The sequence below is a fragment of the Octopus sinensis genome, linkage group LG3 (genome assembly GCF_006345805.1).
Source record: "Octopus sinensis linkage group LG3, ASM634580v1, whole genome shotgun sequence".
Classification (NCBI taxonomy): Eukaryota; Metazoa; Mollusca; class Cephalopoda; order Octopoda; family Octopodidae; genus Octopus; species Octopus sinensis.
In genome coordinates, this window is record NC_042999.1 from 150,191,420 (window position 1) to 150,212,542 (window position 21,123).

General features: G+C 38.5%; 1 protein-coding gene across 1 annotated transcript in view; it reads left to right on the forward strand.

The window, feature by feature from the left end:
• Positions 1-6,766: 6,766 nt before the first annotated feature.
• The window catches only part of LOC115209263 (guanine nucleotide-binding protein subunit beta), a 165,393-nt gene continuing 151,036 nt past the window's right edge, over positions 6,767-21,123 (forward strand). The window contains exon 1 of the mRNA XM_036501483.1: positions 6,767-7,193. The gene's annotated coding sequence lies outside the window, so the exon portion shown is untranslated. The remainder of the gene's footprint in view (positions 7,194-21,123) is intronic.

Here is a 21,123-nt window from a genome sequence, read left to right on the forward strand (position 1 = left end):
CTATTGTTTAACTCTGGCTCATCTTTGATCGAGCATATAGCTAAAAAGTTCTCTATGAATCTATGTGATTTCAGGTTTAATCCACTGTGCAACACCTTGGATACAGTGTCTTCTAACCCAAGCTGGCATAGGCTAGACAATTTGACTGGGCTGGCATGCTGGAAGGCTGCATCAGACTCCAGTCTGATTTGGCATGGTCTTCTACAACTGGATGTCCTTCCTAATGCCAACCATTCAGCACAGCTCCCATGACTTTAGGAAACATTTTTACACGCTGAGAGTTGCTGAAGCATGGAACAAACTGCCAGCATCAGTTGTTAGTTGTCGGAGCACTGCATCCTTCAAAACTTCCATGCTTTCTGAGATTTGCCAACATTACACCTGATTTTCTCCCCTCCATACACACACAAGCATGTATCTGACTCATACATTGTTCACTTTCCAGACATTTGTACATTACTGCATATACTTTATATGCACTTTCTGACAAGTTGTGGTGCACCTGAGCACTGTATACAATAATTTCATTATTATTATTATTATTCCAAGAGTGTAATGGGTGCTTTTATATGCCACCAGCACAGGTGCCATTTGTATGACACCAGATTGCATTTAAAAACTGCTTTAAAAACTGCTGGATGTTGATTTAAGGGAAAATTGATTGCTATATCTTTCAGGTCAACTGACCACATAAAAGCTCCTTCATTGGCTCAGGGTGTTGGCATTGGTGACAATGGAGGTGGTTGGACGTAGTGGTGGGATTGGTGATGGTTGTGGAATTGGTGTGGTATTTGTGCTGGTGGCAAGGGTGAGGGGTTGTTGCTGGTGACGGTGGTGTGGATTGGTGATAGTGGTGGGTTAGGAGTGATAGTACTGGGTAGGGTGGGGAGGGTTGTAGGCGTTGATCATTTTATTATTGTTGTTGTTTAACCCCAGGCAAGCCCTGATCAAGTAGACTTATGGCGATAGTTATCCCAGCCATGAGTATTCCCACTCATTTTCCTCCATGCAGTAAACCCAAATCCATATGATTCAATGAGTCCCTTTTTTCAAGATAGCAGGGTATGATCTGAGGGTGATCTGGTGGCGGTTGTGGTATGAATGGCGGTGGTTGTGGTGGTGGTAATGGTGGGTAAGAAATTCGCATGTAATGCCGATACGGATAAGAATTTACATCTTTCAAAAGCAAAGAAAAAGGGGAAAATGAATAAATATCAGGTTGTCAGATAAATTCGTTCGGTTTTTGCATTTTTTTTTGTCTTGTTTATTTTAATCTTTTTTCAATGCAGTGTCATTTAAATTGATACAAAAAATATTTTAATCGTAGTGTTTTCTGGTTTCAGATTTAGTAGCTCTATTCTTCCTCTACAACTTTTGTTAATCGTTTTTGAAATTTGAATAAATTTTACCTCCTTTTCATGTGTAAGACGATGATATATGCCAGGTAAAGCGGAAGAAAAAAAACGAATGAAATTATCTGACAATCTAATAAATGAATGTAATTACAAGCAGAGAGAGTGAGAGAGAGATAAAGAGGGAGAGGGGGAGGGAGCGAGAGACAGACAGATAGAGACATAGGGAGAGAGAGAGAGAAGTAGTGTGAGGTGTATGCGTGAGCATGTGAAAGAGATAGATAGCTAGTTAGCTCGATATATATATATATATATATATATATATATATAGAGAGAGAGAGAGAGAGAGAGATAGATAGATAGAGAGAGAGAGAATTACATAGTTACTTTTGGTATATGATGCAACATTTATATTTTTATTGTATATTAGAAAGATAGGCTAATGGTATTCATCTTGTTCACTGCCGTTGGTTCATATATACGCTCACAGATCTAGGCGCTCACACTTGTAAACTTCCATACGTACGCATATATACACTTATACGAATGCATGCACACACCCACACATACACACATGCTCCTACATGTACACATACATTATCAGACGTTTGACACATAAGGCCACATTAAAATATTAATGTATGTTAAATTATTGGATTCTGCTTAATCTTATTTATTTATTTATTGAGACACTTGGCCGGTGTATGTACACACATTTATACACACGCAAACACACACACATCCACATACATATATAATGTGTGTGTATGTTTGTATGTGTGTGTGTGTGTGTGTGCACGCGCGCGCGTGCGCATACATACAAATACATACACACTGAATCCATGAGGCCATCATAGTGAAAACGTCACCTTTCATGAGGTATATTTTCCTATCTATGAAGATGGTATGGGATACAAATATCACACACACACATAAAAGATCAGGAATATAAGAGGTAACTATATATTTAGTTAACCACTGGTGGCACGTAAAAGGCACCAACCGATCGTTGACGCTGTCAGCCTCCCCTGGCACGTAAAAAGCACCCACTACACTCACAGAGAGGTTGGTGTTAGGAAGGGCATCCAGCTGTAGAAACACTGCCAGATCAAACTGGAGCCTGGTGCAGCCTCCTGGCTTCCCAGACCCCAGTCGAACTGTCCAACCCATGCTAGCATGGAAAACAGACGTTAAACGATGATGATGATGACTTCTGTAGGGTTACTTCTGTTTCACAGCCATTTATCATGTATAGTTTCAGTATTGAAGAAATTATGCATCTATTTTTGCATTAATATGTAGGCTTGGCCTTATACAATACACTCGTGTATTCACAAATTAATGCAATGAAAGCAAGCTCATTAGATCACTGGCATTTTATACATCAACAATATAACTAAAAGCTATGATCTGTTGCGCTAGCTTTCTTTACCTGCTCCTGCGTATTTCGCAGATAAAGACTCCTTTTGCTCATGAATGACCATGGGATTGCACCAAGAAATTTCCCTTCTGAGGCACAAATCCAGGCAGGGTTGTTTATAGAAGACCAGCAGTCACCCATGCATATCAGCCACCTCTTTCCATGTCACTGATGTTATCCAAGGGAATGGCAAAGGCTGACACAGCTTGGTACCAGTGACATCACCACCCATTTCTACAACTGAGTGAACTGGAGCAACATGAAATACAGTGGCTTGCTCAAGAACACAACACAGCCACTAGGTCCAGGAATTGAACTCACTTCCCCATGACTGTGAGCCTGATGCTCTAACCACTGAGCCATTACTCAGAATCAGCATGATATAGTGGGTGATGAAGCTGTACCATTTGAATTACAGGTACAATTCACCTGGCCAGCTTCTATACAGTCTCCATGTACTTGATTTCACCCACAAAGTGATAATCTCAGTGGAGGCACATGGCCTAGTAGTTAGAGCAGTGGACTCGCGGTCGAGGGATCGCGGGTTCAAATCTCAGACCGGGCTATGTGTGTGTTTATGAGTGAAACACCTAAGCTCCATGTGGCTCTGGCAGAAGGTAATGGCGAACTTCTGCTGACTCTTTCGCCACAACTTTCTCTCACTCTTTCCTCCTGCATCTAGCAGCTCACCTGCAACGGACTGGCGTCCCATCCAGGTGGGGAACCTATACGCCAAGGGAACTGGGAAAACCGGCCCTTATGAGCCAGGCTGGGCTTAAGAAGGAATAACAAAGTGATAATCTGAGGCTATAGAAGATGACTCTTGCTTAAGATGCTACGCAGTGGGATTGAAAGCAGGTTCTTGTGGTTGAGAAGCTGACTTCTTAACAGTTCAGCTATACTGTACCTACAATCTTGAAACCAGAAGGGTCACTTGGACAGTGCAGTCCTGGATATGCAACAAGATGGAATGGTCAAATCATAGATCTGCTCAATGAAGCTGAGCTGGGAATTAGTAACAACTTTCTAGGAATAGCAGCCAAATCTCCCTCAAATTACATTTTGGTGTCTTTAAAGAAAAAGAACACATTTAAAAAATAGTTTTAGGTTGACTATATCTTATAAAAAGTCACGATAGTCACAGTTGAAATATCTTCACTCATAGGTTCTCAACCACAGTTGACCTAGGGCTAAACTAATAGCTTATATTGTATCACAAAATATATAGGTCCAGTGCTTTATAAAGGCACAGCAGATATATATTTTGTGGTACAATCAATTTGCATTGTAAGATCTAGTGTATGTTTACCAAGTTGCATATTAATTCATTTACAACCTATCAACACAAGTGCCATCCCAGCACCTCAATTAACCAATCATCATCATCCTCATCATCATCATCATCATTTAACGTCCGTTTTCCATGCTGGCATGGGTTGGACAGTTTGACTGAGGACTGGCAAGCTAGTAGGCTGTACCAGACTCCAGTCTGATCTAGCAAGGTTTCTATAGCTGGATGCCCTTCATAACACCAACCACTCCAATAGTGAAGTGGGTGTTTTTCACATGCCACCGGTATGGGAGCCAGTCAGGTGGCTCTGGCATCAACCATGTTCTGATGGTGCTTTTTACATTCCACTGGCACGGGAGCTAATTGGGGGGCACTGGCTTCGACCCCTTTCGGAAGATGCTTTTTACATTTCAAACAAATGCACCAATATACAAATGAACAAAACTCTTGCTTGTTACTCATTGCCCCCTCCATAAGCAGTGGCAAGTCACAGTCTATCTTGAAAAAATAAAACAAAGCAGACATTTCTGATGAGCTGGCAACAACCAGGTGAAACTTATCAGGCTGTTCATCAGTTCATTCTTAAAAGTGTACTCTGTGGTCCGACCAGTATTAATTTTCACAACAGTGGCTGTGTGGTAAGTAGCTTGTTTACCAACCACATGGTTCCGGGTTCAGTCCCACTGCGTAGCACCTTGGGCAAGTGTCTTCTACTATAGCCTCGGGCCGACCAAAGCCTTGTGAGTGGATTTGGTAGAGGGAAACTGAAAGAAGCCCGTCGTATATATGTATATATATATATATATGCATGTGTGTGTTTGTGTGTCTGTGTTTGTCCCCCTAGCATTGCTTGACAACCGATGCTGGTGTGTTTATGTCCCCGTAACTTAGCGGTTCGGCAAAAGAGACCGATAGAATAAGTACTGGGCTTACAAAAGAATAAGTCCCGGGGTCGAGTTGCTCGATTAAAGGCGGTGCTCTATCATGGCCGCAGTCAAATGACTGAAACAAGTAAAAGAGTAAAAGAGACAGAGTTATGTTCACCAAATAAGTATGCTTGACCTGTCAGAAATGGCAGCTAATTTTTATGTATAAAAATCTGTTAACTGATTGGTGGGGTTGGATAGGTTACACTTTGCTGATGAGATCTAATAGATTGAAACATGTCCATAGTTGATCCTTCCCTGCAAACATGGGCCAGGCTTTCCTTTCTCTTAGCACATAAATTAACTGTGCGATAGTTTTGAATTTCTTTAAATTATTTCCCTTTTTCTTTGCGTGTCACCAACAATTGACTCTAAGCATGGCCGGCTTCAAGGTACCGGCAACTCTAGCAGTCGCCCGGAGCGCCATGGAAGGCGTGACAAAGACAAGGAAATTTCCACGACCGTCAGCTTGTACGCGCTTAAGTTCAGCTAGCTTGGGGCACCAGCAACCCAAGGGTCGACCCTGACTCTAGGTTTTTGTTTTCTTTCTCCAACTAAATGGAGGAATTTTAATTAATTAAACATTTAAATTTTGAATGTAAATTTTAATTAATAAAACACTGAGTACAGAACTCAGCACAACACGCTATGAATGATTAACCGAGTCATAACAATGTTATTGTTGTTGTTTAACTCTTGTTCTGCTCTGATTTAGCAGATCGATGGTTTTCGGACTAAATCTAGAGCTATATTATCTGTGTTAGTAAAATGTGATTTGTCGTGATTCAGCTGCTATTTTTAACAGATCAAGTGTCCGTTCAGATGCTATTTAGTTTTTCTTGTTTTGTTTTGTCCAGAAATATCTTAATTGTTTTACATAATAGCAATGTCTCTTAACCGTTCGTTTCCACACTTTAAATGTGAAAAAATACCAAGCGAAATAATTATAATGTAGCCTGTGTGATAAAAATGATCCCTGTGAAAATCAGAGCATAGAATTAGGAGTATCATTCATGATTAATAATTTACCAGCTGTATCTAATACAAGTCAAATTAACAGAGTGACGTCCTTAGTTTTTGTTTTCAGCGGGAGTTTAAATATACGGAAGATAGGTTCCCATGTTTAGTCCCAAATAAGTCCTCATCGAGTAGATCTATTATCAAAAACATTCTATGACCAACCTGATTTTTTCCTCCCTAGAGATAGCATTTCTCGCACTATGTTAACCAATGTGCCCTTCCGTCCTTAAGACGATCGAGTATGATTTGAGGGATATTTGGCTGTTATTTCTACGAGGGTGAGTGACCATGTTGAGGCTCTCTCCGTTGCATTTCTTGACAGGATACTTTGTTATAATGTCCATCTAGCTGGGCGGAATAATTAACAAAATTTCTGGGAAAATGTTTTTTTAAGGACTGATTACACATTACTACTCGCTCCTGGTTACATAAGATCAATTTATTCATCTTGGAGACATCGAATGTTTTTTTACTCTTTCAATGAATAAATATTGAATTAGTCTCATAATAACAACCGTGACATTTTATGATACTGTATGTATTTTTTCCTCGGCTTTCAAGTGACAACTAATAGTTAAATAATATTTGCTAATACAGAAGTAACATCAATAAATATTCTGCTGCATATTTATCTAAAATATATAATAATAATAATAATTAAAGTCTATGAGGAATTAGAGAACGGTTTTTCTTTTTTTTTTCCCCGACAGCAACATCTGTTCCACCGTCTGATTTGCTATGCAACAGGCAGCACCAGTAGCAGAACAGCACCCTCACAGAACCGATACCAATTATAATAGTCTTCAGTGATATCGGATTGTCTTGCTTCTGCTTCCTCTACTTCTTTCTTTTTCTTCCACTTCATACATCTCCCTGTCATTCAAACTCACAACATACATTTTTCTTCGTGCCTGCTTGAACTTATTTCATCGCTTTTTCGGTCTTTTGACTAAGATCGAAGTGTATAATATATATTTTTGACCAGTTTCTATTAGATTCTCGCATCTTCTGCAAAAGCATCAGACGAGGAAACTAACGGCTAAATTTGCGTCATTTTTCTCCTCGACCTGTTAAAGGAACTTTATATTACAGCAGTCTAAATAGGAACCATTGAAGAAGGAGAAACCGTCTACCTGCTAACCTATTCATCTAACGAAACCAACTTATCTACTTCTATCAAAAACGTACGTAAATCTATTATTATTTTATTCTAATACGTCGCAAAGAGACATCCACTAGTTCTTTCATTGTTTCCAGGTAAGCTAAGATTCTTGTGCGATGGCTTCCTCTTTTCAGTGACGTCGTTAAAATTAATTAAATCACAATTATTTCTTCGAATTTTTTCACTTTCTTTTGTTTGGTGTTCGGTGCGTATTCTTTTGTTTTTAAAATGTTTCTTTGCATTGCACAGCATAAATATCCAGGAAATGATATTAAAAAGATAACAACCATCACGCCTTTATGATAATGTAATTTGTGCGTGTGTGTGTGTCTGTGTCGGTTTGTGTATAACAACATATACGCACTTGTTACCTTTACTCTTATTTTCATAATTTCGTTAATTTTTCTTCGAACACGATCTATTGTGCTTGTGTATGTATGTGTAAGGAGATTAATGAAAACAACAAACAACATAAGCAAATATATATGTGGGCAGTCGTTGCAACAGAATTACTGAGATGAATTAGTAAAGTTAATTACAGTATAAAAGTGGCAAATACCCAGAGGATAAAGCGGATAATCTATTAAGTGAGCTGTTTGTTACTGGATTTCCAATCCCTGTTGAAGTAATTTCACTTCATTTCACATCTCCGTTTAACCTAAATCATCGAATTTCTTATTTTCATGTAAAATAACAAACAAACAATAAAGAAATCCAAGGTGCCTGGCCTAGCAATATATGTAGAATATTAGAAGTTACATATTTCCTAGTATGTGTATGTGATGTTAGCTCTTGTCTGTTCTACAAATTATTCTTCGTTTGTTGGTGAAAGCAGATTATTATGTATTTCGAAAGCGTACTCTTCCTTTTTAGTTTTCTTTTTTGAGTGAAAGCAAAAGTATCTTGGACTATTTGTTGGTTTGGTGTATATGTGTATGTCTAATAGATTCTATTCGTGTCTGTAAGTGATGTGTCCTTGTTGTCAAGCGAGCACATAATTTTGTCTGAGTGTATATGCACCTTTGTTTGTGTGTGTAAATATTTTTTGGTGTCCTGTACCCATATATGCATGTATATATACATATAGGTGTAGGTACGTACATATATGTATGTATATATGCATATGTTTTATTTATTATTTTGTTATATATATATATGTATATATATTGTAATGCACCTGAGCACTGAATACAATAAGCTCATTATACACACATGCACGTGTGTGGGTGTGTGTAAAATGAGCTTACAAGTGCCTAGGAGCATTAACACACACAAGTATAAATCTATTTAGACATACCTGTTATGTGCTTATTTATATATATATATGTACAATAAATGGTGTGTGTGTTGACGTGAAATGAGTTTTACATTTGGTTTTATAGCTTATAAGGTCGGGTCTTATAGGTCTTAGGCTCACGCTTATTGCGTTGTATATAATAGATAAGGTCGGGTCTTATAGGTCTTAGGCTCACGCTTATTGCATTGTATATAATAGATAAGGTCGGGTCTTATAGGTCTTAGGCTCACGCTTATTGCGTTGTATATAATAGATCTTAGCCCACATCATAGCCCACGACATAACTTAGATGTCAGTACAAGTGGATGTTTGTCTTGTCAGGTCTATATGATCAGAGTTTAGGCATAGTATACCAAAGGCAACATTATTCAATATGCCATTAAAAAAAGCTAGTCTGAATTAAGGAAGATTTTATTGCTATTACTTGTATGTCGAATAATTACGTAGAGGTCTCCTCATTGACAAGTTTAAATTGGGTTGTCTGGGAGTGTTGCCTGTGGTAGTCTGACGTCCTGTCCAGGAGATGTATATTCTACTTAACGTATGAAACTTCTCCCTCGTTGATTATGTAAATGTCATGGTGTGCGTCTATGTTTTATGCAGTCATCTTTGAGTATATGGTTCCGCTTTCACATTGTCAGGCTTTTTATCGAGATAAATTTCGTTTGACAGCTGGTGACCCAGGGCTAACAACTACTTAAATACTGGTGTCTTTCTGAGGACCAGGGCAGCTTTTCACACACATATATGGTGCCATGCATAAGACCATCGCTCCTGGTTCGTAGTCACAGTCACCCGGCTTGTAAAAAATATAATATCTACAAAAAGAACTGGATAATTCTTCGGTTTAATGCTAAATCTTTATTATTATAACTCGACATTAGAACAAAATTTTGTGGCCGTGTGATTGAGAAGACTGGCTTCCAAGTATGTGGTCTTGGGTTCAATCCTACTGCGCGGCAATTTGGGCATATGTCTTCTACTATAGCCCTGGGCCGACTAAAATATACATACATAAATATATATATATATATATATATATATATATAGACAAATGTTTAGTTCTTAACTAATTCGAAGAGATGAAGCAAAATGTTACACAGAAGAATCACAAATACCAAAAAATAATTCTAAAATAATTAATACACAGAAAATGCTTGTCAAAGTGAAAGTGGTACCATGCACTCGTGGGTTATTATTTATATGTATAAACACTTCCATGTTAATATATGTGACCGTATTTGAGTGTTGGGGTGAAATTTAATGGGAGTAAAGGCCGGCCGCTTTATGTGAACGTATGTGCGTAATGTCATTTGCGTTGGTCGTCTGAAATCAACGCCGTCAGCTACTTAAAGTTTCCATACTTGAAAAATTGCCTGCTTCGTCGTCAGAAGGCCATATGTGTGTGTAGGTATGTGTGTATTTATGTAAATGTAGGTGTGTGTAATATGTGTCATAAATCTTATCCCACATATCACTTGAATTGTATCCATATTTAAGTTTATTAATAGATTGTACAATGACAACTTGTGATTATTCTGTCCTTAGGGATGTGAATACCATTTTGGAGAGAGAGACTTGCGAAGCGGAAGTTACCAGACACTATTCCTACATTATAATACTTCTTGTGTTTGTCTCTTTCACTTAGTCCACTTCTTTGTTCTTCCTCAGCTTGATGGAGAGGAACCAAAAGATGGTGGTAACGTTAAAAACAATTTAGTGAGACATGAAATCGTCTTATATTAAAATATTTCTTAAATGATTACTGGAGAACGATTTAATTGAAAGAAAAATGTAAACTAATACAGGAAATTATAAATCTTAAATAATTAGTGCAGAAAATTTCTGCCAAGATCTGACTTCTGGGTCAGTACATACTGTTGCATTTGAGGTTGAAGGTTTGGCTGCTTTTTGTTATCTTTAAAGAGGGAAGTATTTTTTAATTCCTCAAGAAGTGAAAAAAAATGAGTTAATCCCGTCTAGGACTACAGAGATTTGTTGAGTGAATGCTTATCTGTTTTCATCATGAGATATCTTGAGATATCTCAATGCTTATTTCATTAAGCAGGGAGGTAATAAATCTCTCGGTCTGAACAGGGTGCTGGTATAAATTAAAAAACAAAAAAACATTTCACAGGTGTGCTTCCACCCCTCTTCTTCCACAGTGTAGGAATGGATAAGAAACACACCTGTCTTGAAATGTAACAAAACAATTAGAGAAGAAAAAAAATCTGTGTTTATGTATGATATAAGAAGGAAGGTCAGTGATTCTAATATTGGTAGGGGAAGGAAAGAATAACCCTTGGTTCTCTCAAACCAAGTCTCTGTTGCAAATTCTTGCAACAAAAGGATTGTGCTAAAGGTACACGAAGCCCAGATAGTGATGTTAAATTAAGTATCAAGAAATATAGTCCAATATTTTTATTGACTTCACTATTTTAACTCCACTCCTTAACCTTTTTGTTACCATATTTCTATTGATATTCATTATTTTTCTTTACAATAATTTACAAAATAGTGAAGAATATAGTAAAATGTTTGGAACATAAATTAACATGAAATTTTTGTGGTAAGTTTTTGTTTAGATCATTTTAAAGCATGAAGTTTGTCCATTGAACCAGGGGTGGTCTCAGACAAGTTGGCGTTAAAAAGGGTATGTAAATATCTCCTAAGCTCTTTGGGTTTTTAAGTGTTGGTAATATTGTGTGAAAAGTCTGTAAAGTGTTGTTTCCAACATCTAATTAAAGTTTTCTTTTCCTTTCTACAAACATACCCAATGTTCCATCCATAAATGGAACATTGAAGTAACTTATCCTTGATATAAAAATTCTTCATTTGCAATTCATTTTCATGTTTTTTTTTCCCACCAACCTGTACTTGTCTTCCTCTAGTAACATTCTCATTTGATCTAGACCTATTTTTGACAATTGAGCTAAGGCATTAAAAATTAAGCATACTATCTAAATATGCAAGATGACTGCTATGAATTTCAACTAAAATTTTTCAGCTGGTATTTCTATACTTTATCTGCTTTACTGTTGTTTTGTTTTAAATAGTGGCAGTCCTTGAATATTAAGTGACCAAATCAATAGGGTGTTGGATTACAGATGGTTTCAATATCAAAAATGTTCTATTCTGTTGTTCATTTCTATGGGTTGATACAGTACATAGCCATAAGTAGTTAGAGCAGTGTTCATTAACAATTTTTCCCATAGTTTGCAGTGTGGAATTAAAATTCTCCTATGAACTTGGCCTAAACTATGAGTTAGAGGTTTGTAGATAATTCAGTTGCTCACAGAACAATGTACCACACTGTTTGTGACATGTTGCCCAGGACACAACACAAGCACAGTATTTGGGATGTGTTGCCCAGAACACAACATAGTATTTGTGATATATTTCTCAGAACATCACACTATTTATATTTCGTTATCTAGAACACAACACAACGCAGTGTTTGTAATATATTGCTGAGAACACATCATCAACATCATTATCATCATCATCATCATTTAACATCTGTTTTCCATGTTGGTATGGGTTGGATGGTTTGACATTATTTGACAAATTGCAGGGTTGTGTCAAGTTCCAGTATCAGCTTTGGCAAGGTTTCTACAGTTGGATGCCCTTCCTAACACCAACCACTTTACAGTGTGTGCTGGTCGTTTTCTCATATCACCAGTACTAGGGAATCATCATCATCATCATTTAACGTCCGCTTTCCCTGCTAGCATGGGTTGGACAATTTGACTGCTGGCTGGCAAACCAGATGGCTGCACCAGGCTTCAATCTTGATCTGGCAGAGTTTCTACAGCTGGATACCCTTCCTAACGCCAACCACTCCGAGAGTGTAGTGGGTGCTTTTATGTGCCACTGGCACAGGGTCAGTCAGGCGGTACTGGCAACGACCTTTGCTCAAATCTTTTACACATACCACTGGCACAGGTGCCAGTAAGGCGATGCTGGTAACGATCACGCTCGAATGGTGCCTTTTACATGCCACCGGCACGGAGGCCAGATAGCCGCTCTGGCAACGATCACACTTGAATGGTGCTCTTAACACCATACTAGCACGAGGCTTGAGTGCCAGTAAGGGGACGCTGGTTGCCAAGTAACTTGCAAGACAGAAAACAACAGGAAAAAAAGAAAAAGCGAAAGCTCTCATTACCAAGTGGGTTAAGTATTTGAGAGGGAGAGGTGGTTTTATGCCAGGTGTTGAAAGGCTAAAGTATAATAGAGGGACAAGCATCCCACTATAGAGAAAATATATTAAGGTAAGTAGTAGTAACTGGGAAGATGAGGATGATAAAGATGATAGTGAAAGAGTGCCAGAGCAAACTTTCAAGGTACAAGAAGGTGAGCATAAAAGAGGATACAGACAACATCAGGAGAGGAGAGAGTGGATAGTCTCCTAAGTGTTAGGGGAGAGTAACAGATAGTTAGGAATGATGGTAGAGGTGAACGTAGTGATTAATAAACATGGGTAGAGATACGATTTATGGGAAATATCAGTGTAGAGAGAGGGTGAGGTGAGAGACAGAAGTGGCTGAGGATAGACCAGAAGGTAGGGGTATGGCTTGCAAAGTGTAAGAGTGCTGGGGAGGGAGATGTCGAGGGGGGTACATAAGGGTAGCTGTAGTGAGTGGGGTATGATTGCAGATATGAGAGGGTGTTGAGAATGATAAGAAATATATGGGGTGTTAAAATGGATTATGGCAAAGGGGAGATATAACTGAAGGCACAGAAAGATGATTGGTGAAAATAGTGTGGAAAGAGGGAGAAGAATGAGAATAAGGGATGGAAGTGGTTCCAGAAGGGAGGAGATGACTGGTTGTGCAAAGGAAGTGGGTGGAGTAATATATACTGATTTTGCCCTCATGGTTACAACCACTGAGTAGTACTAGGGTTGGATGTTAGGGGAATGAGATATGGGAAATGCTTGATGAGGCAGAATGGATTAGAAGCATAAACAGAACGCTTTTAGGACATCAGTTTTTGCTGTGATGGTCAGGTCCTCTGTAGTACAGCAACTTGTCAATCCTGTCGGTCTTTTGTCATCTCTTTCATGAGGCTTAGTATTTTAAACTCAGCCGTCTCTACCTCATTTGATGTCTTCTTGCCCCACCCTCTTCCTCAAGTTGCATCCACTTTAAATGACCAGCTCTTTATGCAGCTGTCCTCGTCCAAACACATCACATGACCAAACTAGCAAATCTTTTCTTTTTGCACAGTACATTTGTTTCCTCTTATGACTAATTTTCTCTTAGTACCTAAGCACTTTGTTGAACATCCACACTGACATTGTATATCCAACAGAGCATACTAACTTCATTTCTCTCTAGTTTTCACATACCCTCTGCATTCAGGACCCATATCTCACTACCATATAGCCTTCCTTTCATATGCAGGTATTGTACAATCTACTTCTCATTTGAGTATTTGTGATATGTTGCAAAAGTGCACACTTTTTCTGATATGACATTACATGGTACCACTTAAGCACTGGTGATGGTGCCATGTAAAAAGCACTGTTGATGGTGCCATGTGAAAAGCACTGGTGATGGTATCTTGTAAAAAGCACTGGTGATGGTATCTTGTAAAAAGCACTGGTGATGGTACCTTGTAAAAAGCACTGGTGATGGTACCTTGTAAAAAGCACTGGTGGTGGTACCATGTAAGTACCATGTAAAAAGCACTGGTGATGGTACCATGTAAAAAGCACTGGCGATGGTACCATGTAAAAAGCACTGGTGAAGGTACCATGTAAAAAGAACTGGTGATGGTACCTTGTAAAAAGCACAGGTGATGGTACCATGTAAAAAGCACTGGTGAACTACCATGTAAAAAGCACTGGTGATGGTACCATGTAAAAAGCACTGGTGAACTACCATGTAAAAAGCACTGGTGATGGTACCTTGTAAAAAGCACAGGTGATGGTACCACATAAAAAGCACCGGTGATGGTACCTTGTAAAAAGCACTGGTGATGGTACCTTGTAAAAAGCACTGGTGATGGTACCATGTAAAAAGCACTGGTGATGGTACCATGTAAAAAGCACTGGTGAAGGTACCATGTAAAAAGAACTGGTGATGGTACCATGTAAAAAGCACTGGTGAACTACCATGTAAAAAGCACTGGTGATGGTACCATGTAAAAAGCACTGGTGAACTACCATGTAAAAAGCACTGGTGATGGTACCATGTAAAAAGCACTGGTGATGGTACCTTGTAAAAAGCACTGGTGATGGTACCTTGTAAAAAGCACTGGTGGTGGTACCATGTAAGTACCATGTAAAAAGCACTGGTGATGGTACCATGTAAAAAGCACTGCGATGGTACCATGTAAAAAGCACTGGTGATGGTACCATGTAAAAAGAACAGGTGATGGTACCTTGTAAAAAGCACAGGTGATGGTACCACATAAAAAGCACCGGTGATGGTACCTTGTAAAAAGCACTGGTGATGGTACCTTGTAAAAAGCACTGGTGATGGTACCATGTAAAAAGCACTGGTGATGGTACCATGTAAAAAGCACTGGTGAAGGTACCATGTAAAAAGAACTGGTGATGGTACCATGTAAAAAGCACTGGTGAACTACCATGTAAAAAGCACTGGTGATGGTACCATGTAAAAGGCACTGGTGATGGTACCATGTAAAAGGCACTAGTGATGGTACCATGTAAAAGGCACTGGTGATGGTACCATGTAAAAGGCACTGGTGATGGTACCATGTAAAAGGCACTGGTGATGGTACCATGTAAAAGGCATTGGTGATGGTACCATGTAAAAGGCATTGGTGATGGTACCATGTAAAAGGCACTGGTGATGGTACCATGTAAAAGGCATTGGTGTTGGTACCATGTAAAAGGCACTGGTGATGGTACCATGTAAAAGGCACTGGTGATGGTACCATGTAAAAAGCACTGGTGATGGTACCATGTAAAAGGCACTGGTGATGGTACCATGTAAAAAGCACTGGTGATGGTACCATGTAAAAGGCACTGGTGATGGTACCATGTAAAAGGCACTAGTGATTGTACCATGCAAAAGGCACTGGTGATGGTACCATGTAAAAGGCACTGGTGATGGTACCATGTAAAAGGCACTGGTGATGGTACCATGTAAAAGGCACTGGTGATGGTACCATGTAAAAGGCACTAGTGATGGTACCATGCAAAAGGCACTGGTGATGGTACCATGTAAAAGGCACTGGTGATGGTACCATGTAAAAGGCATTGGTGATGGTACCATGTAAAAGGCACTGGTGATGGTACCATGTAAAAAGCACTGGTGATGGTGCCACATAAAAAGTACACTCTATAAAGTACACTCTATAAAGTGGTGTTAGGATGGGAACCTAGCTATCGAAACCATGGATCCTGGTGTAGTATCCGGTCTTACCGGTTCCTTTCAAACTGTCCAACCCATGCCAGGATGGAAAACAGACGATGATGATAACAAAACATATTGAGAGGTCAGTGTCCTACATCCTTGTTTGATCATTACATTTTCCTACTTGGAGTTGGTTAAATGTATCCATTATTATTAGTATGGGTTAAGGATGATGGTTTAACAGACTTGTTAGAGGACTAAACAAAATGCCTTCTAGGTTTCTTGTTTTTGTTTTTTTTTTGCAAATTTCTTTCAGCACCATCATCATCATCACTAGTTAACATCTATGTTCCATATTAGCATTGGTTTGGTGGTTCAACAAGAACTAGTGAGCCAGAAATTATGTGTTTGCATAATGAGCTTCTATATGTATGTGTGTGTGTGTCTGTGTACAAGGGGGAGCTGGAAAGACCCTGGCTTTCGGTAAAAAAGATACAGGAGGATCAGTTAATTATGATTTTATTCAACATATTCCCCTCTCAGTTTCATACACTTATTGCAGCAGTCCTTCAGTTTTTCTAAACCCTGTGAAAGAACTTGGAAGATTGGGCCTCCAACCAGACCTTCGTCAATACTCTTAAAGCCAAGAACTTTCCGATCACCCCCTCGTGTGTGTGTGTGTGTATATATATATATATATATATATATATATATATATATATATGGATATTATGTATGTATGTGCATGTTTTTGTGTCTGTTTCCCCACCACTCGATAACTGGTGTTGATTTATTTTACAGCCTTGTGAGTTAGCAGTTTAAGGATAGAGACCAGTAGAATAAGCATCAGGGGTTTAATTAATCACTTGGTTAATCAATCAATCAGTTGTGTTTGTCAAAGTCTTTTCATCCTTATTCACGACCTTTCCAATGACATGCCCTCTCTACTCCAAGTTAGCTTTGGGTCTGTCAGTCTTTTAATTTTAGGTTCAGTATTTATGTAGTTCTGTAAGGCAGTGAGTTGGTGGAATTGTTAGCATGCCAGGCAATAATGCTTAGTGGCATTTCATTTGCCTTTACATTCTGAGTTCAAATTCTGCCAAAGTTGACTTTGCTTTCCTCCTTTTGGGGTCGATAAATTATATACCGGTTGGTGGAGGCAAGTAGCTTAGTGGCTAGGGTTAAGGTATTCAGCTCATGATCATAAGGTTGTGAGCTGGGTCCCATTCCTAACACCACTTTACAGAGTGAACTGGGTGCTTTTTATGTGGCACCATCACCAGTGCTTTTTACATGGTACCATCACCAGTGCCTTTTACATGGTACTATCACCAGTGCCTTTTACATGGTACCATCACCAGTGCCTTTTACATGGTGCCATCACCAGTGCCTTTTACATGGTACCATCACCAATGCCTTTTACATGGTACCATCACCAGTGCTTTTTACATGGTACCATCACCAGTACTTTTACATGGTACCATCACCAGTGCTTTTTACATGGTACCATCACCAGTGCCTTTTACATGGTACTATCACCAGTGCCTTTTACATGGTACCATCACCAGTGCCTTTTACATGGTGCCATCACCAGTGCCTTTTACATGGTACCATCACCAATGCCTTTTACATGGTACCATCACCAGTGCTTTTTACATGGTACCATCACCAGTACTTTTTACATGGTACCATCACCAGTGCTTTTTACATGGTACCATCACCAGTGCTTTTTACATGGTACCATCACCAGTGCCTTTTACATGGTACCATCACCAGTGCTTTTTACAAGGTACCATCACCAGTGCCTTTTACATGGTACTATCACCAGTGCCTTTTACATGGTACCATCACCAGTGCCTTTTACATGGTACCATCACCAGTGCCTTTTACATGGTACCATCACCAGTGCTTTCCCAGTGGTGCACTCTGTCTTTGAGCAAGACACTTTATTTCCCATTGCTCAGTCAGCTCGGCTAGCAAAAATAATTAGTACCTGTATTTCAATGGGCCAGCCTTATCAAATTCTCTGTGATGCCAAACCACCCTGAGATCTACTTTAAAGGTATGTGTGTCTGTGGAGTACTCAGCCACTTGCTCGTTAATTTCATGAGCAGGCTGTTCCAGATCAACTGGAACACTCGTTATCATAACTGACAGAGTGCCTGTTTACCAGTTCAGCACTGGGGTCGATGTAATTAACTTATGCCCTCCCCCAAAATTGCTGGCCTTGTGCCAAAATTTGAAACCAATATTTATGTAATATTAATGTGAATAGGAATATATGTGAGAGGGGGAGGGAGAGAGAAAAAAGTGTGTGTATATACATGTGTGTGCATATGTGCATTTGTGTGGGGCATCCATTCACATGTACCAGAACTCACACATACACACACACACACTTTCTCTCTCTTTTTCTCCTTCATATCCCCCTCTTGTGAACATTCCCTCTCACATCCATAAAGTTACATAAATGTTGAGCCTAAAGCTAAAGAGCCTGAAGCTGACCTGGAGGAAGGAGAGCATGTCAATGAAGAGGTCATGAATGGCTACGAAAAGACTAACAAATCCAACTGATTAATTGACTTTTTAGTATTTAAGAACACAACAAGGGTTCCAATTGATCCAATCAATGGAACAGCCTGCTTGTGAAATTAACGTGCAAGTGGATGAGCACTCCACAGACACATGTACCTTTAACATAATTCTCGAGGAGATTCAGTGTGACACAGAGGGTGACAAGGCTGGCCCTTTGAAAAACAGGTACAACAGAAACAGGAAGAAAGAGTAGGAGAAAGTTGTGATGAAAGAGTACAGCAGGGTTTGCCACCACCCCTTGCCGGAGCCATGTGGAGCTTTAAGTGTTTTTGCTCGATAAACAATCACAATGCTCGGTCTAGGAATCGAAACCACGATCCTATGACTGTGAGTTCACTGCCCTAACCACTGGGCCATTGTACCTCCACATCAGATAACTAGAACATCATGGTTACACCAGTTCTTCAACACAGAATGTAAAAGGACAAAACTAGATGCAGTAAATCAATTTAATCTGTTGCGCTACCATCTCTGATGCTAAATCCAAAGGAGGACGTAGTCTTTAGATTTAGCGGCAGAGATGGTAGAGCAACAGATTAAATTGATTCAGTGTATTTAGCTTTGTCCTTTTACATTCTGTGTTCAGATTTCGTCAGGATTATTTCTTTTCATCGGTGCTCATATTTCTTGTTAATATTTAAATGACTGCATAATGAGCTAATCAAAGCTATGTATCTCTTTTGATTCTCAGATGAAGTCATTCAATTTTACTTTCACCTTTAGGAAAGGCATGCATATCACAACTTTCCACTACCATCACAAGCACCCTTTTTCATATGGTTTTTGAACTTAATATTTGTTTAAAACACTTGTTTTCTTTGTTATACTACTATCAAAAGACTTTTGGCCCCGTTACAAATGGAATCCCATTTTGAGAGTTTTGGTTTCTCCAGTTGAGTATAAATTAAATTTAGAATATCTAATGACATTGCATCTCGTTAACATAGTTCTTTGAAATTAGATTTCATCTGTTCTAAGCAATTTGGAAATCAATTTTTTTTCTTTGATAGAATTTTTTTCACTCAACTGGAGCAGAAAAATTTTCTCTTTATATTGTAACAGAGTCTGCATTATTTGCATGACTTTTGCCTGAACATTTTTTTCTTTGTCTGTATGCATATGTTGTCATTTTGTTTTTCATAAATTTTTCCTTCGTTAGTCATTTATTTATTTTTGCATTCTAGGAATTCAGTTTATTGTATTTCATGTTACAATGAAAATATAAAAATGGCGAACATACTGTTGGTTATTTTCAAAGAGAGATCTAGGAAAAAGAAAGAAGAAACTTGGTTATTCTTCTTTCTGTAAATTTTTTTCCCCTTTAGTCAACCATACCTTATTCGTTCCATGCTGTAAATTTCTTACATATTTTTCTTTTCATAGTTTTGAAAAGTGTGAAAGAAAGGGAAACCTTATACTTGAAAGAATTAAGGTAGAAAAAAATGGTATTTTGTGCTGTATTACATTTACTAGCTTTAGGAACAAAGAAGGGGTACATATTTTATCATCTTCAATGAGCATTCTTGTAGAATGCATATAATTTGCAATGTAAAATTTTCAATGGAATGAAAGGCAGTTGGTTAAAATATAATAAATTCTCTTATTAGTTTGTGTAGGTTAAAATTAATCTTATAATGATTTCAAAGAGTTGTGGTGAGTTCAATAACTCATTGAGTCTGTATGATTTGTCCATGTATCTAATCTCAGTCAGTTTGGCAAAGCATTTCCTTCTCTAAACTAAACAGTATTAAATTTCATTTCTCTTTTACTTGTTTTAGTTATTGGATACAGCCATGCTGGAGCACCACCTTATAGCATTTTAATTTATCATATTTTTTTAAGTTGGGTGTTTTTTTTATTGGTCTCTGTTGAACTTCTAAGTTATGGAACATGAACACACAACACTGTTTTTTTAAAGACAGACATTATGACAGATACACATACAGTTTGGGGCTGTAGTAGGAGACACTTGCCCAAAATGCTACACAGTGAGACTGAACTCAAGACCACCTGGTTGGGAAGCAAGCTTCTTAACCACACTGCCTGCAATTCACCATGCAGGAAGCATGGAAGTTATATATATATATATATATATTGATAGAAATGGTAAGACAACAAAAGAATGAAAGAGACCTCGATATTTTGTAAATAGTGGAATTTATCTGTAAATGTAATATGTGACAGTTATTCGGTAGCCATGATAAAACTCTGAGTTTTGGATGTTGGGGTGGGAATCCATGCCACCATCTCTTCAGTTATCTGGCCATTGGAAAAAATAGCATTTTTTCTGATGGCTGGATAACTGAAGAGGTGGCAGTGTGGATATCCACCCCGACATGCAAAACTTGGAGTTTTATCATGGCTACCGAATAATTATCACATATTACATTTACAGATATATATAAATTTTTATATATATATATATATATACACACATACACGTGTGTATGTAGTTCCCTTGTCTTGATATTGTGTGATGGTTGTAAATAAGCATTACCATCATACAAGTAATGTTGGTTAATTCCAGTCTTCTATGAAAAAAAACATGTCTGGCCTCAGGAAAATATTATTTTACTTTGAAACAAGTGAGGGTTGGCATCAGGATGGGTATCCAATCATAGAAAATATCCTACAACAAATTCGGTCAGACTAATGCAAGCATGGAAAATGGACATTAAATGAGGATGTTTTTCATATGATATTGAAATATCCGTTGTATGTCTTCAGCC